General features: G+C 39.1%; 1 long non-coding RNA gene across 1 annotated transcript in view; it reads left to right on the top strand.

Moving 5' to 3' along the window:
- Positions 1-17,127: 17,127 nt before the first annotated feature.
- LOC120715027 overlaps positions 17,128-25,008 on the top strand; it is a 28,861-nt gene continuing 20,980 nt past the window's right edge. The window contains exons 1-2 of the long non-coding RNA XR_005691537.1: positions 17,128-18,070; positions 18,513-18,572. This is a non-coding gene — a long non-coding RNA (uncharacterized LOC120715027). The remainder of the gene's footprint in view (positions 18,071-18,512; positions 18,573-25,008) is intronic.

Raw genomic sequence — 25,008 nt, 5'->3', positions numbered from 1 at the left:
GTAAATATGAACATTTGAGTCGGAGGTTATAGTTTGATTTTGCACCCCCCCCCCCCTTTTTTTTTTTTTTCCAGTGATTTGGAAATGAGGAACTATTTAGCTATTGCCTGTGAAGCCAGTTTTGTTGCGGGAAAGCAGCATCCCATGCATGCTTCCAGCTGGACCCTGTCCCAGGCTGCCATGCCTGGTTAATGTGGCCACTCTGGGCTGCCAGAATTAGAATTCATGGATTATATTAAACAAACAAATGCACAAACAAGAAAACAATGACACAAATTGACCTTGTATGACCTGAAATACAGTAAGTGATTCTCTAAATTGCTAAAATAACAAATAAATTGAACATTAAGCAAAATATGGATGTTTAACATTATGTCCTCTTACTTCCGGATGATAAATCACATTGTCAGATATAAGCTTTTATATATGTTTGTAGATATACTAGACATTTGATCTGTGGGTTTAGCTGGGGAGTCATGACGGATGTGATACAGTTCAGGATATTAATGGGGCCTCCCACCTCTCCACTGTTGGCCTGTGCTGCACAAAGGCATTTCTAGATTCAAACCTCAGCATGTTCAGAACCAGTGGAGCATACCCAGCTGTGTGCCAAGGTTAGATGAGTGCCAAGGGTGCCACTAAACGGAATCTCATCTTCTGTTCTCTCCTCTCATCTCTCCCAGCACAAAACGCTACAATATAACACAATGCCATATAAAAACTAAAACTATGCAGCAGACACAGTGGAAGCACAAAGCACCCAAACAAAAAGAACTGCACAATGTATCGATTCTGCTTTTTTATTAATCCAACTCAAAGAATTAGTGCTATTGAAAGACTGATAATGCACACATCAGTGGCTAGCCTTGGTAACAGCAAATGCCCACTTCATTTGTCACTTTGTCTTGTGGTTCCTATGCACTCCTCACTTCCATTTTCTGAGCGAATATAACTCACGTGTAATGTCTTCATCAGTGATGTACTTGCAGTGCTATGTTTGCATTGACTTACAGGCCGCACTCCCTCTCTCTCCCACATGCACGCAGCCTCAGTCCGCTCCTGGCACGAAAAGCAGATTACATCTTGTTTCCCAAACTACTAAAAGTGTCAGATGCTGTCTGGCTTATCTTTTATATAGTGTTATTAATGGCAATGAGCACCCACCGCCCCAGTCTTTGTATATGAATGCTTGTGTCTAATTAAATGACCCCTGCTTACAGAAGCAGAGAATGGGTTTGCAAGATAGGAAATAATAATTGCAAATATTATCATTATTGTTTTCATGGCTTATAGAGAACTGACACGAGATCAGAAGGCTGTATTTAAACTGAATTGTGAACTTGCGCAGCAATCATAATAGGTTGCCAAGGTTAGGTTGTAATAGCTGACCAAAGCCTTATGTGTGAAAAAGAAAAGAAGGGCAGTTCATTTCCTTGGTAAGACTTTTTGCACTGGGTGCTTTAGTATTGTGGCAGTTCTTAAGAAATTGGTCAACAGAACTTCTCCGAATGGTGAAAAAAAAGGGTAGTTATTTCTACCACTTTTATATATCAACTGATTGTCGGGGATGTTTGGAGCTGAAACTAAGACACAGTTTACGACACCAAGACCAACAACTTATTTGTAGTTTTTTGTGTTTCACTGAACATGATATATCAGACAGTTTGGTGCACACAGATGAATTCCTACCCATTTTAGCTAAGCCGAGTTGCATTCATATGCGTTTCTATTTGGAATTGTTCTTGACCAGGGTCTGCGACCTTAGGCCAATTGTATACCGGAGCCTTTTCTCAGACAGCTGTGGCTTGGCTGGCTTTCAGCTCCCCCTGTCTTAACCTGAAGAATTATGTGCTCAGATAATTAGCTCTTATAGGTACACTCTCCATTTCTCCACTCCACTGGGCACATCATCTTCCTCGCCTCTTTATTGTTTGGTTTGCTTTGTCAGATCGATGTCTTGCTACTGCGTAACCAGCACTCATATCTCAGGCTGCATAAATCACAACAAGGTTTCTGTCGCTCGGGAGAGTGGTGTGGCTTTGCTGCACACATGCACGCTCATAAACACACACACATAAACAAGTGGGTGGACCACTTTATGCTTCCCATCCAGCAAATCCTCTCCTCTCCTCTCCTTGTTTCCTCCCTGTATCCTTACTACTGCTGAGCGACCACTGAAGAGGAACCCATCAGATTATCCTCTACCCGGTAGCGATGGGTAGGGTGGGTGTAGCAGAATGGAGGGAGGGTAGGGGTCTGTATTACGGCTTATGATTGCAGCACCACCCATGTAATGAATTCAAAAAATGCAAATGGCTCTCCCCATGTAAAAGTTGACATTGTCTCCTGTGATAAATTTTCTGCTGAGGTAAGAGACAATTTAGATGCGAATTACAAACAGGCTCTTTGTCACTCTTCAGTTCCATTTACATCCTTAATTAGCCGATTCTCTCCCGCTTTCAGTAGAGGATGGACAAAAAAACAGACAGACAATAAGACAGAGCGACACTGACATATACTGATAGTACTGGCATCTGTGCTGAGCTCATGTTGCACAAAAGGAATTTTTCATGTCTAAACACTCACACGTCTATCCAACTTCACATAAAGGTGCATAAGCCTTGATTATGGTGCAGGAAATGAGCCAGAAACACCATCACATGTGTTAGGACCTCAGGGTTGATCAGCATCCTTGGGTCTGTGCCTCTGTTAATGCCATCCTTAACAGCAAAATAAACATTGGAGGTTTGTAGACACTGGCTACGACTGTTAAAATACTCATTTACGAAGCCTACTTATCACACAACGGTCCTTTGCTGTGAATGACAGGCCTAAACATGGCATTCTATTAGGAGGTTTGCTCAACAGAGCAATGTTCAATCATTCGCGTCCCTCTCAAGTGCATGGTATGTCTGCAAGACTCCACAAAGAATGTGTGCAACGCGAGGTCATATACTACAGTTTACAATAAGTGCTTGGTCTCCATAACAGTGGAGATTCACTCAAAGCATGACATCAAAGCGCAGATTGGCACGCATGCTACGGCTCCTAACGATGTAAACCAAAGCATGGGGTGAATGTGCATGTTTAGACCAAAGGGTGATGATGTCCTGATTTCATGGTGCAGAGTAGGCCTTGGTGTCTGATTTTGTTCTGCTAACTTTAATGTATACATTTGAACAGTGGGGACTAATAGAGCATGTGGCAGCTTTACAATGCAAGGGATCTGTGGGTGGCCAATTCATTCTGCAAGCTGACTATCTCTAAATATAGTCTGCCAAACACAGTCTGGTTTGTGTGAATAAAGTGACAGTGTAACTTATACTTAGTTCTTTCATATATGCACTTTGCTACTGTAAAAAGGGTTTACTTAAAAAGAGGTTTTGAAACATGAAAACAGTCTCTGACCTTTTAAATGTTAAAATCCAACAACCCCCCCCCCCCCCCCCCCCCACCACCACCACCTGAAATTGATTGGTCCCCCTGGTGCCCTCCCCACCAAAGCCATTGGAGTAGACTACAGTCCCAACACTATAAAATGAGGGCATGGCTAGGGTACATGGAGTACACTCACTCAAGTATTTTACTGAAGTTTAATGTAACTTTATGTACTTTGCTATATTTTGGATGTAGCAACTGTACTTTGGTTTTCAACACAGATTTTATTTTTGTTTAAATAATATGGGCTCAAATTGTGGTCATAAATATTTTGTACTTGTAAATCAGTTTTGTACTTGTAAATCGGAATTTATATGTGTAAAAAGAATTTGTGTGTGCGTAAAAAAATTTGTATGTGTAAAAAGAATTTGTGTGTGTGTAAAAAAGATTTGTGTGTGGACCAACAAAATACATGTGAAACTCAAGTTTCAAGTTACAAGTACGAATTCTGACCCAGTTTTTCTTCCTTTCATCTGATTGGCCAATGTCATGTCATTCACAAATGTAACTATCCAATCAGAGAACAGATGGGTTTGGCTGTCGGAGGGGCGCTGTTTTTTTTTTACTTTTTAAAAACATTTTACACCCTGAATAGGTAATGGAGCGATAGATCTTCAGTCGCTTCAATCCCAATTCTACTTTTTCTGCATAATCCATCATATAAAATGTAATCAAATGAAAAAGTCTCTTTTTAAAACTTATTTTATTAGTTTTAATCTTTTAACTTTATGCATCAAGCAAAAATTAAATTATATGCAACATTCTCTGACTGGAAGAAATTTCTTTAACATTTAAACCTATTTTCTGCACATTCCAGCATATAAAATAAAATATTTTTTTTGTGTTTACACTCACTCTTTCAAATAGATGCAAGTAAAACACAGCAGAAAATAAATAAAATCAAAGAATCAGCGGTCCTGTTGCTCTATTTTCACCTGTTTAGCAGGAGTGAGGCAGGCGGAGGTGTGTCATGGTGCAGGTTGTGTCGCAGCCGTCATGTCAGTGGAAGAATCCGGGAGTTTCTCTGGTGGCAGTATAGCCTACTCCTTGCTTGTGCAGAAGTTTAAGGGTTTTTTTCGCTGTAAAAAGAAGTTTTCTTCGAACAGCAGATGCTTATGTTTTTGTCACTTTTTACAGAATCAAACTCAAAGTAAGGTCAGTACTTCCACGCTTTAAACGCTGCACGTCATACTCTCTCCCACACTCCAGATATTATCCATTGTTGATCTGCACACAGCTGTTGCCACGAACGTCGCACTCGCTTACGTCATTGTCATGAGACGCTCTCGCAAAAAAAATCACGGTTTTAGTAACGCAGCGTGCTCACGGGAATGTAACAGTAATTACCTTTTTTTGCAATAGTAACAGTAACGTGTTACTTGTAACGCGTTGCTGCCTCTCTGCTTATGAGCGAGCGTTAGGCAAGACAATAGTGGGAACAAAATACTCTGTTTTCCTTTTAACAGGAAAAAACCTCCAGCAGAACCAGGCCACCCATATGTATATATACCCCCACCCCCACAGGTCATTCTTTGAGTAGTTTATTATAACCAATAGCTATGTTTCATTGTGACAGCACCCTTTCATGGCTTTATTTATTATAGTGGAAACCAAGGAAAGTGAGTGTCATATAGAACGAGGAGGTCAGAGGAAGGGTTTACACTGAGATCACTATTCTTTTTATCTATTTTAAACTAAAATAGAAACATGCCTTTGTCTACTCATTCATTATTGTCACCATAATGACAAGATTCTTCTATTTTAACCCAAACCCATTCCACACACCCAACCAAGTTTGGCCTTTTTTAAATTAATTTTTTTAACCTCAACCTAACCAAACAAAGTTAGCACATACCTGTGTTATAATTTTGTATAATTGTAACAATTAAAATGTTATATAAAATATAACTTTTGTACTTCTATTGAACATCCACCTGGACATTTAAAGCAATGAACTTTCCTTGGCATGTGATCATGATGAGAAATTTGATGAAATTTAATATATTACAATGGCAACCATGGTGAACACACAAATTATAACAAACAATACAGATATATAGTATACTGATTTCTTAAAATAACTACAGTTACCCAGTTTTTGGATAAAAACTGAACTGATTGTTTGCCTCTGCCACTCTTTGCAAGACCCCTTCCAAAGTAAAGTACCATAACTGGAGGAGAAAATATGGCTACGTGAGCCACTTTCAGATCCATAGCTTGCCAAATTTTTAGTCAGAGTTCATTGGTTTTGTCTGGAATGCAGCTTCCTCCTGTAAGCTGCTAAATGAAAAGCAACTTGTTTGTTATTTACTGTACACACAATCGACCAGAGAGACAATGCCATAATTGACCACCCACTTGACCTGGCGTCATAGATGTAGCAAATCAAGTGGGCCTATTTTTTGAGACTCATATGTAAGTGGTTTATAATTGTGGTTTTCTCACTAATAGGGCTGGGGATGCTTTTGAAGCAAAGACTTTGTTTATGCTAGTGCCTCATTGTGTGGTACTCCTAATTGATTTGGAAGACCAGCACGTCAAAATAATTAATATGATTCATTGTCTCTGATAGCTTGTCTCCCATCAAGATGTTCTGAGAATTTAACTACATGTTTCAAATACTTCACAGCTGACATCATTGTTATCCCTCTGTTTCGTTTCTTTGTCATCTTTTGTTGATGTCAGGGATCTGATATTTTCTTTTCTTGGGGGCTTTAAGTGTGGAGAAAAACCACATAGATGACTAACATGGTGAAGAAACACTGTCATTACCAACATCAATCATCTATAATATTTTCAGACATATTGCTTTAATGTACCATTTTAAATGCAAAGTCTGAGGGGCATGCTGCTGCTGTCCTATCATGGTGTAGGTACATGTTTTTTAGCCAATGTAAAATGTGTATGAACAGAGAGAAGCACGGAAGAGAAAGGATGCATTGTCTGTCTTTTGCTGTCATTAGGCGGCGTCTGGAGGATGATGTGGAAGCAGCATGGGGTCTGGGGGAAGTATTTATGACCCCGCAGGAAACTCGTTGGACTGCGGTGATCGCGGAGAGATAATGGGAGGGAATGGGATGCAGCGAGGTGTTCTGAAGGCACCAACCAGACAAGAGAACAGCCAGGATAAATCAATGTTGGTCATTTTCTCTCCTCCGCCCCCTGGCTCAGTGCACCCACCCAGAGTCATTTACACAATTTATCATTAAGGTCCATCCACGAATTTTTAATGAAACTGCAAAACAACAAGGAAAAAAAAGGGGGGGGGAAAGCAAATTTTAAGTAAAATTGACTGAATCAAACTGTTTTTACTTGAACGGTTTGATGTAAAATGGCAGCATAATAAAGTATAATAATGTTAATTTGATTTAATTCTGACACAGCCGCATGAATGACTTTTCCAGTGACATTGGGAGGCATACAAACAAGACTTCACCTCATTAAACAGGAACAAACTGAGGGGAAATTGCACTTAGTTATGGAAATGGATTTTAAGCATGCAAAGCATTACTTGCATTGACTTTAAGCTGAAATATGAAAAACATCAGTGTTGATGCGAGCTTGGCTGTTATGCCAGCACCATTAAAGGGAGTCAGGATCAAGGTGCAATCTAACCTTTGATGATCAAAAGAGACAACTCATTACAGAAGTATATTGACCTTAAAGATGGCTTAATTTAATAAAGTACTACCTCCAAAGGTAGGAGTGCATTTATTGTTGCTCGAGTACAATGCACACACTGTCATACAAGCGCAGCTAAAACAGATAGATGAACTACTGTAGTGAATTTAGAGAGGTGCTTTTTTATCAGTGGAGCTGAGATAGTTTGCTGTCTAAATACAGCCTAGAGAACAAGAGTGTGGGCTATCAGAATAAAAAAAAAAAATTAAATGTGGCATACAGTACATTAACTTTATGGCCAAGTGACAACATTAAATGCTGATGTCTGTTGTACTGCTGAATTGTTTAAATTGGGTAAACAAACTGTAATGTACCACCAAAATACATATCAAACAATGGTATACAATTTAGGTTCTACAAATGGCTTAATGGGTGACTGTGTCAAATTATAAAGCAAAAAGAGATAACTCTTTTTACACTGATAAGACCAGAAGATAGATCTCATTATTAAACTTAAGATAAATGTACTACGTAGCGTCACTGTGTTTGTTCTCTAACCTTGTGGCTCTTCTTTACTTCTGCTGTTGCCTAGTGAGAGGCAACTTGTCTCCAAACAGTAGCAGTAAAACGCAGACTGAGTGCAATCACTCTCAGATTGCGCAGACTGGCAAAGGTTTGCAAATAACTGCTGTCTTATTTATAAACACAGACAGCTTGCCAACACTTTGCAATCAATCTGAGTCAGTCTGTGCCGATGAGTGAAGCTCATCTGTGACACGTCTTTGTGAGAGGGGATACGACTTAACCAGTTGCCATCCTGCAGCCACTACGTGCTGCAAGTTGTAGTTGAAGATAGCAAATAATTGTGGGTCTGGGCTGTTCTCCGTCTTCAAAGCGACCATTTCAAAGGCAACGTTCATTCTAATTTGACCGTTCTGTGGTCTCCAACCATTGTTTTCCCAAGTGTGACCGCAGTACTAAAATCACAAATTCAAACCATCACCAAAAGTCAGTGCAGAGTATTAATATCTGTTTTCACTGCCTTCTTTTATGACTTTCCTTTATCTGATTTATATGCGTAGGGTTTGTAGAACAAGATAATTTGCATTTGCAAAGAACCAAAATTATTATTTCAATTTTATTTAGGTCAAAAATATTAGAGTGACAGCATACCTTTAAAACGCCTATTGCCATGAAGACAAGCTGTGTTTTTCTCTTTTTGTCCTTGAGCTTGCTTTTGTTTTCCAAGGCACTTAAAGGTGACATTGAACAGGACGGGTGTTTATCTGTTGTCTTCAAACTAATCTGTTTGCATTACCGCTTGTATTCCAATGGCCCCATTATGTATTAGAAAAGCAATTAACAGTTCATTAAACTTCGAAGGTGTTAATACAAGTCATAAGACTAAGCCATCTGTTGGATTCTCTCCCAAGCCCGACTTTGATACCATCCACTAAACAACGTTTCAGACCAATTAAGGTTAGACTTGGTAATTTAAATTTGAAAATAGAACATCTTCTGCTGGTTGTCTAATAATAGGGATACATATGGTGTGGGTTTGGAGAGTGATAATGAGAGAAATAGCCTCCTTAATTTGTCTGATAAATATTAGGGATGGAGGCAGATTGAGGCCTCAGGACATAACATATGTCTGCCTTCAACCTCCATCCTATGTTTCAAGTAAGACAAGGAGGATAAAAGAGAGTAAATCAGTGCTATAGTATCCTCAATTTAATATGATTTTTTTTTTAAAAAAACAGACAATGCATGAACAATGAGGGATCCACCTACTCATTTGCTATTTGTTGACTAGATAAATGTTGCATTTTGTCTCATCTGTGAACACGACAAATGAACAGGGTGAACATGATTCAATTCATCACGTTTCTTGAGGATTTTGTGAGATTTGCTCTCATTAGCGGCTCATCTGTCAGGGAGACACTCTGATCCTGGGGAGGAAAAAAACTGCCTCTCCTCACTTAATTGGAAGCCACACACACAGTGAAAGAGACACAGCAGCTATGTCAACCTTTTACATCCCAAATTTATCTTCCAAAATCAATCCGTCAACATCCTAATTGGCCCTCACTTTATGATTGCTGTGTTGGCTCACTCTCTGAGGATCTAAAACTAAATGGAGTCATAAGCTCAAAGATAAAATGTTGAAATATGCGATGCTTAGCCATCATCTGTTTATATAAATCTTAAACTGAAAGATCGGGTTTAGATGAGTGTGTCTGTTGATGTTCAAGGAAGAGTAGGAGGAGGAGGAGGCAGCTTTAAAGCCCTTCAGAGTTTATCAAATGTTGCCGCTGAGCTTCTACATTACAGGAATTTTAAATTATTATTGCAATATTAGCTTCCTGGACAGTTTGTCAACTGCTGGAAATATGCCTCAAAGAAAGAATCTGTAACACATCAAATGACAGTAAAGCAGGTAGCGTTCAACGTAGCCTGAACGAGTATTGACATATTATTCTTGGTGCTGGAAAAAGAATGAGTCTCATTAGTCTTCTGTGAGTCAGTAATGGCAGATCACCTTTTAGGGTCACGGGATTGACAGGCTCTGGTCTCCCTCTGTAGATATCTGAGAGCTTTTTATTGGCTTCCCCTCCTAACTCGCTCCCACTAATGCTGCCCGATGGCCTGGTTAACCTTGGTGATGGCTCGGAAGCTGGAAAGGTTTCACACAAAGTTCACTGAGTCATTAGTAAAGCAGAGGGGTTCAATTCTGCATGCTCTGAAGTTCATTGATATTTGTATCTGGATTAACGTGGAACTAGAAAGTTTTTTGGAAGCCTGCAATTCTTTACTGTAGGATAAATTCATACTGTTTGTCTTGTGAGTGCAGGAAAGCCATTGAATCTGCTATTTTGTATAAAATACACTGCAGTGAGAAAAGTTTCTTTCTCCTACTTAATGAACAGGTGTCTACATAACACAGCCCACCTCACAGATGGCAGCATAATTAGCAGTCATTATGGTGGTCTTCAAGAAGGCTGGGATCTGTGCGGCCGCACAGAGCGCCTAACCTCTTCACCCCCTGACAGGGCCCACAGGAGGCCGCTGACACGTGTTGTTCTCCAAGTGAAGCCAAAGGTGGAGTTCCCTTTTTATGAGGTGTCATCCTGATGTGCTGGAAACTCGGAGACATGCGTTAAAGGATCAGAATGTCAAGGGCCTCTGTCTGGTCACGGCACCATAGGAACAATGAGCAGAAAAGTCCAGGGCCTTCAATAAAAGGCATTAGCGTTGTCTGGAAGGCTGCTTTATGGAGAGGTCTTCATTCCGAATGATTTAACGTTTACATGTGTATTGTCCTCCGGTTTGATGTTTTGGCATTAAGCAAATCAGAAATGCTTTTCTTTAAAAAAAAACAAAACAGTCTATTATTTTAATTCAGCTGCAGTGTGGCGGTGTATCCAAGCAGCAGACATATGCTTCTGCACCTCACACCGATCTGACCTTTAAAACAACATAGCCTTCTCCTGCCATACAGAAGGTGGCTACAGATGTGGTTTGCGGGGTCATTCCCTGTTCATGTCACTGTTCATGCCCGACTACCCCTCTGTTGTTGGGCCACTAGTGGGGTTGAGCAGAGGCTGCTGTCATGAGGGTTTGGGGGAGGCATGGTTGCCAATAGGCTTGTAATTTCCCCTCACTTAGAAATGAATTCCATCTAATCTCATTCCACCATGTCAAATAGTAGCGCGACATGCTGTTTTATACTGTAACATTTGGTTAAACTGAAGCAGCTGAGTGCTTCTCGCTTCAGCCCGACACCCTCTGGATATTAAAACTCTGTATAATATTTCACAGAGATCTGATGTGGCTTAAACACTGTATTTAGTGTGCCCCTGATAAATACCTCCAAATTTGCTGCCTTACATCTCAACTGTCCAATAAACTTGTCTGACTCTGCCTGTGATTTACAGCTATCTCCAGACATTACGAATCAAGGATGAACTTATAGAAGACATGACCTCTTGCTTTATTTATTTATTTATTTTTGCTTTTTACCAAAGCAGTCTTATTTTAAATAATAAAATCTTAGGAAAAAGAATAGAAAAAATAATTATAAAGATATACTCAAGTCCACTAAATCTAGTCCTCTGCAAGTATTCTTTGAAAAGAATAGTAAACGTTTACAGCATTTGGTGCAGATGCACATTTGCAAAAGCATAGGTGCATATATGTATGATGACATCCTGCAGTTTATATCAGTCATCCCAATCATCAGTAAATTAAGATTACAAAATAAGCTAAATATTATGTTTGCAGTTACTGCATTATTTTTTCCCTTACCTTGAAAAGAGATCTATTTTTTTTTTTCTTTTGAGCAAAATGAAGCCCTGCAGGGATTTAAGATTCTGAGGTTGTTTGCAGCAATAATTTATTCCTTTAAAGTCATAATCAGGCAGCATCAGAGGAATGTAAGAAGTTCAGCTCCATTGCTACCCTCCCATCAGTGAGTCATTATTACAATATTGCTGCTCTTAAGTAGCTCACTGACTGGCTGACCAGCTTTGAAATACACACTAAACCACTTGCAAGTCTGAACAAAATGGCCAGTCGGCTCATTGCTTTCAGGAATAAAATGAAGAAACTCACAACAAGGAGAACACTGACACCTGCTAACACAAAGTTGTTTGTCAGCTCAGACCCGAGGCATTTTGAAATAAACCCTTTAAAATGTGCTACTCAGTAAATTGCATAACAGTAGAGCTTCTATTTTGTTTGGACGGTAGAGTGCAGGGTGGTATGCATATTCACATATTTGTATGTAGAAAGGGCTATTTAGTATTAGTCATGATAGTATTAACAGATCAGCTCAGTTCACATCTTGGGTGAGGATCCTAATTTTCTCCAAACAAAACTGCTGGGACAATATTGGTCAGTTAAATTCAATTTGTGCACAATAAAAGCTTCTTTTAGTTAGCATAATTGCTGCAGGATCTTATTTTGTAAATTTACAAGCTTACATTATTTTGTGGACCTACAGTAAAATTGTTAATAAATTGAAGCAGCATTTGTTGATATAACTCTTCTATTTACACAGCACAGATCACCAAAAGTAAAGGAAGCAACTAAAATGAATTCATTTGTCCTATGTTAAGCTTATTTCCACAAGATGAGGAAACGGAGTGGATTTTTCCTTTTTCTTCCTTTTAATCTTTCGATAGGATTTAGGAACCATGTAAGTGAGGTTTTTCTTTGTTATTTATACCAGGGCCAGGGCCCCTAAGTTTATCCTGCCTCATATGGAGACAGCTTAAAGGAGGCGGTGAGCCCTGGGAACAATAGTTCTTAGTGGAAGCAAAATGACTCCTGTGTTTCATCTGTTGTTATGGTAAAAAGTGGTGGCTCTAAATGACCACTTCTATGCATATGTGGATTGGTGTTTGCCTTTGCTCTGGCAGGGAGCCAGTGGCTGATCCTTCTGTTCCCCATATGGCAGCATTGTGGTGAAAATGCTGGACAATCGCCCCCTTCCTGGGAGAAGCCTCTGGGTCTCGCTGCTGGAAATGAAACTGTTGGTTTCACTTTCTATCAAAACCCCCATAGTGCTGAGACAGCCTGCAGGCATACACACACACACACACACACACACACACACACACACACACACACACACACACACAGTCATGCTCACAATTGCAAACAATCATTGGCAGATATGCATTCGTCATGAAGACAAATAATTTGCGTTAAAGGAGAGAAAAGTTATGAAGGTGACAGAACAGTGCCGCGAAAGTGAGCGTTAAATGTTTTCACTCCATATTCAAAGAATTAAAAGAAATCAAATATACATACGAATGGTGTTTCCTACAAAAAAATCAAATCTATTTCTATTTGTAGTAATCCAATAAGGAGATATTTGAGTTCAATTCAATCAGTTCATAGGCTTACAAATTTGATCTGAGACTTTCCCTTCCTCTGATGAACATCTAAATAAACATCATTACACCACTTCTGTCTTCATGTAATAAATCACTTTGTTTCATTTGCGCCGTACTTGATTAAAAAGGGGAAAAAAAGAAAAAACTAAAGGGAAAAACAGAAAGTGTAAAACTTACAATTCAGTGAGGCCCCTGGTGGAAATACCCACAGGCTCTAATAGCTCACTTGACTAATTTGGAATGAATTTTAAAAAGTTCATTACTATATGTAAATGCATAGCCACGATGAAATCTGCCAGATCTGCAAATATGCTGATGATGCCACGACAGACAATGTAGCCCGTGTTGTTTTCTTTTAATGAACAATGCTTTCCCTGCAGACGGATAATGTGATTACCCGTTGCTCCTCCTCGGCAGTTGGATTGTCTCAGTTTGCTGAAGTTATTGTGTCCTCCCTGTCACTGCGCTCTGTTTGCATGGCTGTCACATCGGCCACCCTTAATGGAGAAATTAATTACCACTGGTGTCATCTCTCATGACACAGGAGTCAATTTGATCATGTTAACCAAATGAAAGGACCACTTGATAAACCCGTCCGTTGTAATCACGATTTGATGGAAAGGATTAAAATGCATTTAGGCTATTTAACAATATTCATTAGATACAACTGCCATTATGTGATGTGAACTATTAATTGATTAAAGAGGTCACATTCTCACTCTTTAACCTTGATAAAGGTGCAGGATTGAGACATCAGAATCAAAAAGAGATCAATTTGGAAGGCGTCAACATTGGAATACAACTTCAAGTAAAACACTGAAAGCTCAGAAAATCTTTTAAAAGTTGTTGCTAAACTGATGCCTTACGGCAGCTAAGGTAGATTTACTAAAAAAAAACCCTATGTAGTTCAATTTTAAATTACTTTAGTACTTGATGTATCTACTGCATATTACATTACGCAACCTCCCTGCAATGTACTTGAAAGCTATAGTTAATAGTTGCTTTGCAAAATAAGATCTATAAAAACAATACGTTTTAGGCAATGTTAATATTATCAGTAGTGCTCATTCTTTAGGGTTCGTGATAACTAAAAAAGCAGTGCAGCTCTTTGTCGCCTTGGACCAACAAAAGTCTAATATTTCTTAAAGAATAATGTTAATAATGACTCAAGTATAATAAAAACATCTTTAATTTTTTCTCTTCCACTTAATTATGACCACCAAGACTTACCTGATGAACCCACAGTGAAGGTCTGACAGTTGGATCATATACGGCTTTAAAATGCTGCTTATATAAATACTGATGCAATTATAATGTAAATCTAGTAAGGATATAACATATAACAAAATATCAGCAATTGGAGAGATTTAAAAATTTAAGTTGTTGCTTTAAGTTTATTTTTCCTACAATAATTTTGTACTTTTACTTGAGTGGTTGTTTTAATGCAGGACTTTTACTTGTAACAAAAAAAGTAAAGTATTTTATTTTGCTTTTGTTGTATTTTCACTTGAGTAAAGCATCTGAATACTTCTTTCCAGACTGTTTGCAGTCCTAATGTATCTTGTTAACCTACTTCTCACTTAAATGGGAATCCCCTGCCTGCTTCATGAAAACAACCAGTACACACACATGGGAAAGACACACACACACACACTAGACCTGTCAAAGGACTCCTTTGTTTATCATTCATTTCTTTTTCTGCCAAAGTTCACCTCTAAGCCTACGCTGGACTTCTCTGACTAGAGCCATCTGAATGTTGCTTTGTCGCTCCTCACAGGATCTTCATAGAACTCAGGCGAAGCTTAACTAATCACTCATAAATGTCGCTGAGCGGACGGCCGCTGCACACGGCAAAACAAATCACCCGGCAGGAACACGCTAATTGGCCTCAAGGTCAGAGGCGAGTTTAAAGAGAAAAACACATTACTGTTTCTGGAGAAAGAGATGTATCATTTTCCTTTCTTTATTCCCCAAATGCTAATGCAAACCAACTTGCAGTATGTGCACACTTATAACCAGCTCTCTCCACAGCCGTACAGCCGTGTGAATTGTTAAAGAGTAACAAAGCTGTTTTGTGCCCGGCAGATAAAAGACCTGTGTATCAGCGAGGTCGGCCACTCCATAAATATGTTGGCTCTTCTTATTACAAGCTGTGTCCATGACAAAGGACAAACAGCTGGGGAAAGAAATGCTACATGGCAGGAATGGACAAGGGCCATTTTCAGCCTGGCTGGTCAGACACCAACCCCTGAGCTGTCCCCGCAAAGGCTGTTTACTTGACCCACAGGAGAGAGGAAAGAGAGAGAGAGCGAGAGAAAGTTGACACGGTAAGCCTTTAGCTCTCCTTCCTCCATCTCACATGCACAATCTCTCTGTCTTTCTCTGATGACAAAGATTAAGCCTTGGAACGATATTCCCAGTGCTGAAAACAGGTCATCAATTACCCTATGATACTCTTCATTACCTTCCACCTGTTTCATCCACCACATCCTCTCAATGATTCGCCTGGCCATGCAATGTTAGCCACACCATGAAGAAATGTTTAAAACAACATGCAGCATCAGGGAATTACAATTTATATTAAAACAGTTTACACTGTGTTTGGGAATTTGGATCTGTAAAAGAGTTTAGAGTCTACACTGATACACATGTTGTACATGGCCTTTGAAATTAGGTAGGAATTTTTGAAACTTTAAATGTATTTGAGTAGTTGAATAGATTAATACTTGGCCACCAGCTAGTGTTTTTTTTTATTGTTAAAAATCATTTCTCCGGGGCTTTCTTTTGATAGGATGTGTCTAAGATCAGAATTGTCTTAAATCCTAAATAAGGCCTCAAAGCTCCATGGATGAACACATTAGTGACTTCTTTTTCATTAATAGCTATTTTTATTTGTAATGTGATAGCAGTTAAGCAAAAATGATGAAGTGACGCAAATAAAAAAATGCGAGCATCTAGGAAACATTATTATTTTTGATGAACTGTTTTGATGTGTTTATGCTGCAAATCAAATCAGATTATTTATTTTCCCCGAGTGGTTTTTCATTTTACTGTGAGATTCTTGCTGTGATTTATTTATTTACTTGTTTGTCTTCTGAGTTAGAATCTAATTTTAACACACGTAAGTAACAGTTGAGGAACCCCTTTAATATAAAGAAATGATTTCTGAAAGAAAACAAACTAATTGGGGGAGGTATGGCTTCAGAAAATGTCAAATGCTAAGCAACTTGTACATAATGTAAGGCTTGAAAACAGAGAGATTGGTGAAACTAGTCAATCAATATACCTCGAAAAATCCATGTTTAACCAGTTTATTAACACACTGCTTTTCATCTGCTGTACTTTCCTTGAGAAAATCAGAAGGATTAGCTACAGCGAAGATTATTTATCGTCTTGTTGCTACATTTTTTTTTTTTAATTCTCGTTATGTTTATTTGTTGTGGTTTGCGTAAATTGAACAACCAACAGATGAATTTACCATAAGTAGATTTTTGGTTTTAGCAGCTGTCAGATAGAAAGTCAAGTTTTTCAAAGTCTGTTTTTTTGGCATAAGGCATCCTGCACAGGGGAGGACCCCTGCTGGAGACTGCCAAATCTTCCCCTATTATATATTCATGTAAAGTATGATCTTCCTTATCTGCGCTGACCCTCTGTGCTTGCTCTGTCTCATTCTGGGTATGACAGCGGGGATTTGTTTATTCAGTTGATTTTGGCTGCAGTGTTTCTCATTTTGTTTCGGATGATGTTCATCAGTGCGGTGCTCTCTTGGGAACTGTGCTCCTGCTTCTCGCTCTTTCTGAGATAAATAATATTTAAAAAGACTTTGAAACCCCTACTTATAAATGCTAATTAGCTGTTCAGATACTGCTTTTAAATCACATGAAGTAGCACTCTCCCAGATGTGCAAACGTCAGAATTACATATAACATTATGTCTCAATTTATGGTGTATATTTCAAATATTTCTCCTTTTTTGTCAGCTGGTGGATTAATGGCAACCAAGCTTTATTATTTTCAAGTGATTTTTTATTGCATATGTCAGTTATTAAATAGCTTACATGAGCTCTAATGGCTGCTCATACTTTTTCTTTTTTTTAAATTTTTGCTGTCTCAATGCTATCTGTTATCTTCAAAGGCCGAATGCAAAATAAGGGGTATGGAGGACACTTCGTTCCTAAGGGAGGGGGATTTGTCAAGGAGTATTTAAAAAGCAATTCTTGTAATTTATTAGGTTATGTTTTTTTTGTAATTAAATACCACCTGAATAGTTGTGGCTCTGCAGCAAAATGGGTGCAATGCTGTTTGGACTAACTGTCTCACAAAATGAGATATTAACTGAATTGAAAACCATCCCCTGTCGCATTTGATAATTTATTTGCATAATTAGGTCTTAATTTTAATTCACTATGCAAATATATGCCCCTTTTAAATTGCATTTAAATGTGAACTGGATCCACTGTCAGGCCTAATGTGAATGTATTTAATTTTATTATCTGGAAAGCATGAGAAATGGTTCAAGGCATAATAATGGAAAAAAAGAAGACTGCTGATGATTTACCAGTATTTGAAATGAAATAGAAAAGTGTTTCAGAACATTTGAGTATTTTAATTGTTATGCCTCAGAAACATATAATGTTTTCTCCTGCAATAATCTTGTTTTCACATGTCCCACAAGAAGTCTGTGTTTGAAACTAGAGAGAATTATACTGTATCCGTTTCTGTTTGGATGTCCTTTCCTTTCAAGGGAGTGTTATCTCTTGTTTCACATTTTAAAAAGGAGTTGTGCTTAGGAAGCATGTATTGCCATCTATTATTCTGTGAATCAAATGAGGGCAGCAACAGGGCAGCTGAGAGAGAGTGAGCCTCCGGTTCAGTCCAATGGTGGCCTTTGTGGACCGAGGGAATACAAACTCTAAGACAGGACAAAGTCAGAGGAAATTGACCTGCTTGATCCTTTCCTTGAGAGGGAGGCGGCTCTCCTCCTTTCATCTTTTCCCAAGGGCCCAGATCTTTGTGCTACACTTAACAAACAAAATACTGTCTGGACCTAACTCTTGGTTGTGGATGTCTTTGGAGCTGGGAGATGCTGATACCCAGGGTGGCAGTGGGCTGGTAAGGAGGAGGAGGGGGTAACTTGAGACAGACAGGCCTCTGGGGTAGGGAAGTAGCCAAAAGGGACAAATTAGCTTTAGACAATAGGGGACCTTTTCCATCACAGGATAATCAAACGTTTCTTCATCAAAGCTGAGACAATTTGCAAGCTGCTCATTTTGTAATTCTATCATGTTTGCCCCTGAGATATTCTTTCTGTATTTTGTCTACCCCCACCACTTAAACCCCTTTTTTCAATTCATCTCCATTAATTCAGATTCTGTTTGATTACACTGTTGGGGTTGTTAATTATACAGAGTTAACAGTGGTCTAATTGAGCTCAGAGGAAACAGAGGGTCTATTGGAGTGGCAACATATATGCTCCCTCTTAGCATACTGCAAAATAGACCTTTGTTAGAACCACTCCTCAGCCCATACTTGTTGTGTTTTCCTGTTGTTACAGGGCAATCTCTGAAGGCAAATGGTCAATGGTAATGGGCCACTGAAGATAAGTCAGACTCAAGTAAGTTACAGTAGATTAAATAAACACTGTGAGTTAATTTATCACATATCATAAAAAAAGAACCAGAAATACACCAAAGTTATAAAACAGAAACCTAGCTTTTCTTTAGTATGTGTGCATCTGTGCTGTGTAGTACATGCCCGAACGGGGGTGATGCATAATATGCATGCCTCTGAATGTGCATATGGGTAAAAGACAATGTGTGACGGGTCTTTTTCCTTGGCCACTGAGCTGTGGACCACAGGGTTTGTTGTGTGCCTTGAATCACACGAAGGAAACTGAATGATGTTGCCCCAGCTCTCTGAAGGAAGGCCATGCTTGGCTGGCTCCAGAACAGCCTTAACAGGATATCACAGAAGAAATTGTGGCTTTTGTCCAGCTCTCCTTTAAAAAAGGCTGTGTCAAAGGGACTTGGGAGGGTGTTTCTTTTTCAGCAGATGCTAGAACAGTGTGTAGTGGTTCTCTGGAAGCCCATATCTACAATGGCGCCTATCTAACCCTGTGACATCATCAAAGAGCGTGCTGCGTGGGGCTGCCGGGCTGCAGTGTAGGATTCATGCATTACAACAGCAGCAACATGTCTCTTAAGGCACCAGTGAACAAAGTTGAGCCCCAGTGCTTTTAGCCCCACTGGAGGCTTTTCTTACATAGTCTTACAACAAGGTAACACAGAGTTCGGATTATGACTCAGACTCTAAAACAGCTGCTTTTTTTGTGCGGCTGCGGAAAATTATTATTTTGCATAATCACCCTCCACAATATTTATTCAATCACCATATACAGCAAAAACCAACATGGTTTTATGTGCCTGCGTGTACAGTAAAGTACAGTGTGCTAACAATATACATGCATTTACATGGGGAGCATTACAGTTTCAGACAGTGTGTTTGTCAGGGAATAGCCATGCTGTGAGCAGCCTATCCCTATGAAAGCCTTAGCCTCGGGGCTATAGACAGACCCCTGGGACCAGCCGGCACTCAAGGGTCTATTTGTTCAACAGAATGTGTTATTCTATCACAGCAAGCCTGTCACAGCAGCAATCATTCAAATACCCATTCATTTCTGGAATTCCGAATCCTCAGGCTTCTAAAGACCATCAAGGAGCTACTTATTTGTTTAGTTTCTGTGCAGCCTTGTGTTTTCGATTCTTAGACACGAAGGGCAATATCAGAAGTTTACACCTTAAGCAAGTTTTTAAGGGTTTAAATGCAATTTCTTAACAGAAAACAATTTTACTTAGAATTAAAATGACTGTTTTTGCTTGCAAAAAACCCCAGACTAGCAGCCTGGTGATTGCTGCCGTCACTTCAAAATTGTCCGCATCCCTGTCCTTGAATGTTTTTCTAATTGAAAGTGATATCTTGGTGCGAATTGTTGGTCACAGCTTTTGAAGGGTGCTGGTACAATAGACCTGTCAGGGTTGATAGATCTCCAACACAGCTGGGACATAGATCCCCACACCGAAACCAATAAGAGCAGCACCGGTATGTAAAAACACCAGCTTGGAGCTGTCTATCTGCAACTCACAGTGTTATATACACACATGTGTGTCTAATCTGTGACATACACACACGCAGAGGCCTGATCAATAGCATATTTTTGTGAGGGAGGGCAGGGTGTGCTTTAATTCATAACAAGGATTAGAGTGAATGACATTGGCTAGAAGTGAAGGAGGCTGAGAGGATAGTTTCTGATAATCAGTATTTTGTGTTGGACCCCTGGAATTATTTTTTCTGTTTGAGTATAATCAATAAAACAGCCCATTTTAGCTCGGCCGGTTGATGATAGCCAGTCATTACAGATTAGCCCCAGTGAGTAATGGGAGTCCCACAGAGCAATATAATGCAATTCAATGACTGCACTTGTGGGAGGGGTTGTGGTTGGTACAGCAGTGATGATGTTTTTGGTCTGGGGAAAACATGTTAACCTGGACAGATTTCAAGAAACATGACAAAAGCTTCATTTTATAGGGTGGTTTTTGGTTTCTTTGGTTTTGTTTTCATCCATGCTTATCTGTAAAATCCCAAATAGAAATGAATATATAAAGATGTTTATTTCTATTCTATAACTTCATTTAAAAATGCCATCACCTGCTGCTTATTTTTCTGTTGTACTACTTGAAAAACAAAACAAGGCACCCCTCTGATGCCAATTAATTAGGAGGATATGAATATTTCAGTGCTCTATGATACACTGGTGGCTGCACCGAGATAGAATTCACAACAGCTCCTAATGGAATATTAATAATGTGGTGACGTTATGCTCTTCTTTTTCTCAGCTTTCAGTGAAGGTGCGTGAGTGGAAAGGGTTCATACACTGGTCACTCCTTGGTAGAGAGTCATCAGCCAAATACAAAAAAAGGCTTCAAGTGCAGAAAAAGTTAAAAGAGTTAAAACCACTGAAAAGCTTCTGCATGAGCTGTAGATAATGTTTAAACAAACAAAAGAAGCTTTTATTTTTAAGCATATTTGGCAGCAGTATAGTTGACTTCAGTAAGTTCATAAGTCAGTGTCATAAACTGTGTATAAAATATGGATGTAGCCACTATACTGTAACTTTTGTTATTCTTCTGAGCCACATGATCACATTTGGACTCCAAATTTATCAGCTAGCAGTAGATATTTATGCATCATTCGCCATTTTCCTTACTTTTCGATGTTCATTGTATATTGCAATTTATGCCAATACAAGTGCATGGTGTATCATTAATAACAATGGCAACTTGTACAGGGTGATATGCTCCATCATTCCTGCAACACTTAAAAGTAAGAGAATGCATGGATGGAAGTATATACTAGCACATGTCCATGCTACATTACTGTCTGGTCATTTAGTCTGTTGTTGGGTGGTTGCTAGGCAACATGATGACTTTGTAATATGCAAAACTTAACTTTTTGGGATATCAATGTGATTTTTGTGATATGAAAATGACGCAATGAATTTATAAAGTATTATAGGCACATAAATGTTATAAATGCCTCATTTTAGCCAGTTGATGCCAGAACATGATGACAGCATAAGATCTGATATAGATAACCTTTAAATTGTAACGCATCAATTTGAAGCTTGCTGTAATAATTTTGGTTGCTAAACTCCTCATGCAGGAGGCAAACAGACAGACAGAGGATTGTGTATTATAGTATAGCTAATACTATTATTACAAATAATAAATATAAAACTATATTTAACTGAATGCTTTGAACATTCTGTCAAATTGATGATGATGCTTTTTTAGTTCTTTAATCTCTCTCTATTTAATCTTTTCTCTTTTTGACATTTGTTGTATCATGTGATTCTACAGGGAACAGTTTACATAGTTGGCTGCTAGGACATTTCCTAAGTTTTTAAGTTAATCACTAGTTTAAAACAAGCTCATGGGTGCACATAATTTACAAAAGATGGCTGCTTTTCCCTGCCCCTCGTTCTGCTGGAAATTTTTTCCTGTTAAAAGGGAGTTTTTCCTTCCCACTATCGCCAAAGCCCTTGATCATGTGTTTTCTCTGTTTTTTATTGATTATTGTATTTACATTACCTTAGGAAGGACTTCTGGTTGACGGCATGTTGGAATAGTCGATCTTCGCAGGGCTCCTACTTTTATCACAACTACTTAATAATTTTCTCACTACCCCCCAAAAAGTGGGGACTTATATTGGTGGTATTGTTTGTCTGGCGTCATAATCTGCCAAGATGACCAGCAGAAACACCAGGAACCAGGAGCAAAAGAGAGATGAGCTCGGCGCGGCTAATGGGGCTATCATGGCTATGCTAAAAACCACGTTGGAGGAGCACAAAGCCTCGCTTTCCAGGGAAAATTCAAAACATCCGTTCAACAATTTGAAAACAAGCTGGACAGCATCCAAACGACTCTTAACACCCATGACCAACGGATTACGTCTTTGAAAACCACGGCCACAGCTACAAATGCGGAGCTGCAGGACGTGGTGGCTAAGCTAGCGGTAGTGGTGGAGGTATTTACATTACCTTATAATATAAAGCGCCTTGAGGCTACTGCTGCAAATAAAATTGAATTGAACTCAATTTAATTTAATACCAATGCTACAGAAGTGTACAAAAATTACTCAGATGAATCCCATAGTACTTTTAAGTATCATCAAGTAAAAACTACTTTAGTAATATTTTCATCTGTAGTCACCTCAGATACCTTTTATGTAGTTCAACTTAATTTTTTTAATACTGACTAAGATTCGCATGAAGGTGTTCACAGATACCACAGGGGAAATTTTTGGGACACAAAAATCATTTCTGTGCCAACAAAACATTTCAAAGCTGTTGTTTTACATTTATTCATTTAATTATTCCTCACTTTCTTGCCAAACCCCTAATTATTTTCACATTAACACCTGCTGCATTTCCCATGTGTGTATGCTCTATCTCTTTAATCTTCATCATTAGGTGGGTTAGCTTTGGCTATGCACTGATATTTAATAAGCTAGAAAGTCAGATACATATACTTTATGCTGGAAACTGCTCTGCAAAGGATAAACTTGTACTTATGATATGAAAGAGATGCAGATTATATTTCCCTTACTCCTCTCTGGCAAGGAAGACACTGCCAGAGCTTGTGTTATTCATGGACAGACTCATTTCCTGCAGCAGCAGCAGCACGGTTCAATAGTAAAGCTGTAAAACAGTTTCAGCTAGCCATAAACACATTTGATGAAAACAAATTAGGAGCGAGAAATATAACTGACGGAAAACATAACAGCCGGCAATGGAATCACATTAGAGGGGACTCTAGATGCCGCTGCAAATAAATGTACATTTAATAAATGGATAAATACAACACGTAAAGCCCTATGTTGCCAAAACTCATTCATCATTTAAATATCTCCTTCTTTTTCCATTAAATCCTATATTAAAACACCTTGCAAATAAATGTGAGGTTTTAACAAGTTGACATTTCACCAGTAAAGTAACCTGTTGACACTCAGGTCCTGAAATATCGCTTGAGGAGAATTTAACGCCTTTCAGATGAAATCACTAATGGCAATAATCTTTTGACAACATGAGATGAAAGTCTCACTGATTTGTTGCTGTGACGCAGTACTATTCTTGTTAATGAATTTTTAATATCCTTAATGACAGGAGAGGAACGATGTAATTAAAAGAGCAAGTTAGGAAAAACGCTGACTCCAACTCTGTATGGGGACCATTTTAATGTTAGTTTAATTGGAACTAACACATTATCTTAATGAACAGATTGCCTTCAAGGAGACCATTTCCCCTCCCCTATAGCAAGCTCAAACTAGCCCCTACGCATATAAAGACATTTCTTTTAGAATCTATGACACAAGGAAGAAGAGGATTTGGGGGAAAAGATACAGAGAAACTTTTGCCTCCCCCTAGCATAATTTACCTTTTGAAAACCTAAACCTTCACAAATTCTTCATGCAGAGCCTGGAATAAATGGATTGGGGTGGTGGTGCAGGGATTGTGGGCAGGCCCGGCTGCAGGAGAAACTTTGTGGCATGAAATAAATGCATAAAGCAAGCCAACAAGCAGACAAATTGACCATTCCACAACCTTGACACTGTTGACACCTGGACACCTATCGGGGCTCTGTCTGTCCATTTACACCCCGTGGAGCTGAGAGGAAGACATGGGGAGGTGGGATTGAGGTAAGGGTGTTTTTATGCTGTGAAGCTTTGGGCAGTTGAGTTTAATTTGGGATTTACAAGTGACATTGTGCCCCCATGGCTGTCTTCTTACTGGGCCTGGTTTATGGAGTGAGACAGCTGGGTCTTTTCCTTGTGATTAGCAGGCCTGCGACCAGCCATGCACAAAGTATTATAGCTCACAGCATTATGTATCAGAGTTTACAGACCCCCTCCATCTCTACAGACCCCCTTCATCAACCAGTGATCAAACCCCCACCTTCACTCACACCTTTGGAAGGTCAAGGCTTTCAAACAAGTCAATAACTAATGAAGATGTGCAATGTCTATAATACACGGCAAGAAACAGCAAAAAAAGAAAAAAAATTGAAACAAAAAAATTACAGGCACATGGGAAAGGCACGCACAAGCCCTCACACACACACACACACACACACACACACACACACACACACACACACACACACATTAAAAAACAGATTAATATTATTAAATGATTTGGAGTTTCCAACTAAGGGGGGAAAGTGGAGTATGAACTGTGAACAGCCACATGACGACCCAGAGGCTTATCTCACAGAGGCTGTTTGGCTTAAGCCATGGCATTAATACACTGATAGCCTACGGAATAGCCAAGCATAAAATGAATGTGAAAGGATGAAGAAACAACAAGAAAAGGCAGGAAGAAAGAGGATGAAAGTGGTTAGGCCTCCAGCTTAACAGACCAGAAATATAGAACTACCAGAAGCATTACAGGGAGGCCCTTATTGATATGAGTGTTATTTCTGAGACATGCTTTTGTC

Source organism: Simochromis diagramma, unplaced genomic scaffold (assembly GCF_900408965.1).
Source record: "Simochromis diagramma unplaced genomic scaffold, fSimDia1.1 OVJJ01000421.1, whole genome shotgun sequence".
NCBI classification, from domain to species: domain Eukaryota; kingdom Metazoa; phylum Chordata; class Actinopteri; order Cichliformes; family Cichlidae; genus Simochromis; species Simochromis diagramma.
Note: the sequence above shows the minus strand (reverse complement) of the source record. Positions and strands in the feature narration are given on the sequence as shown.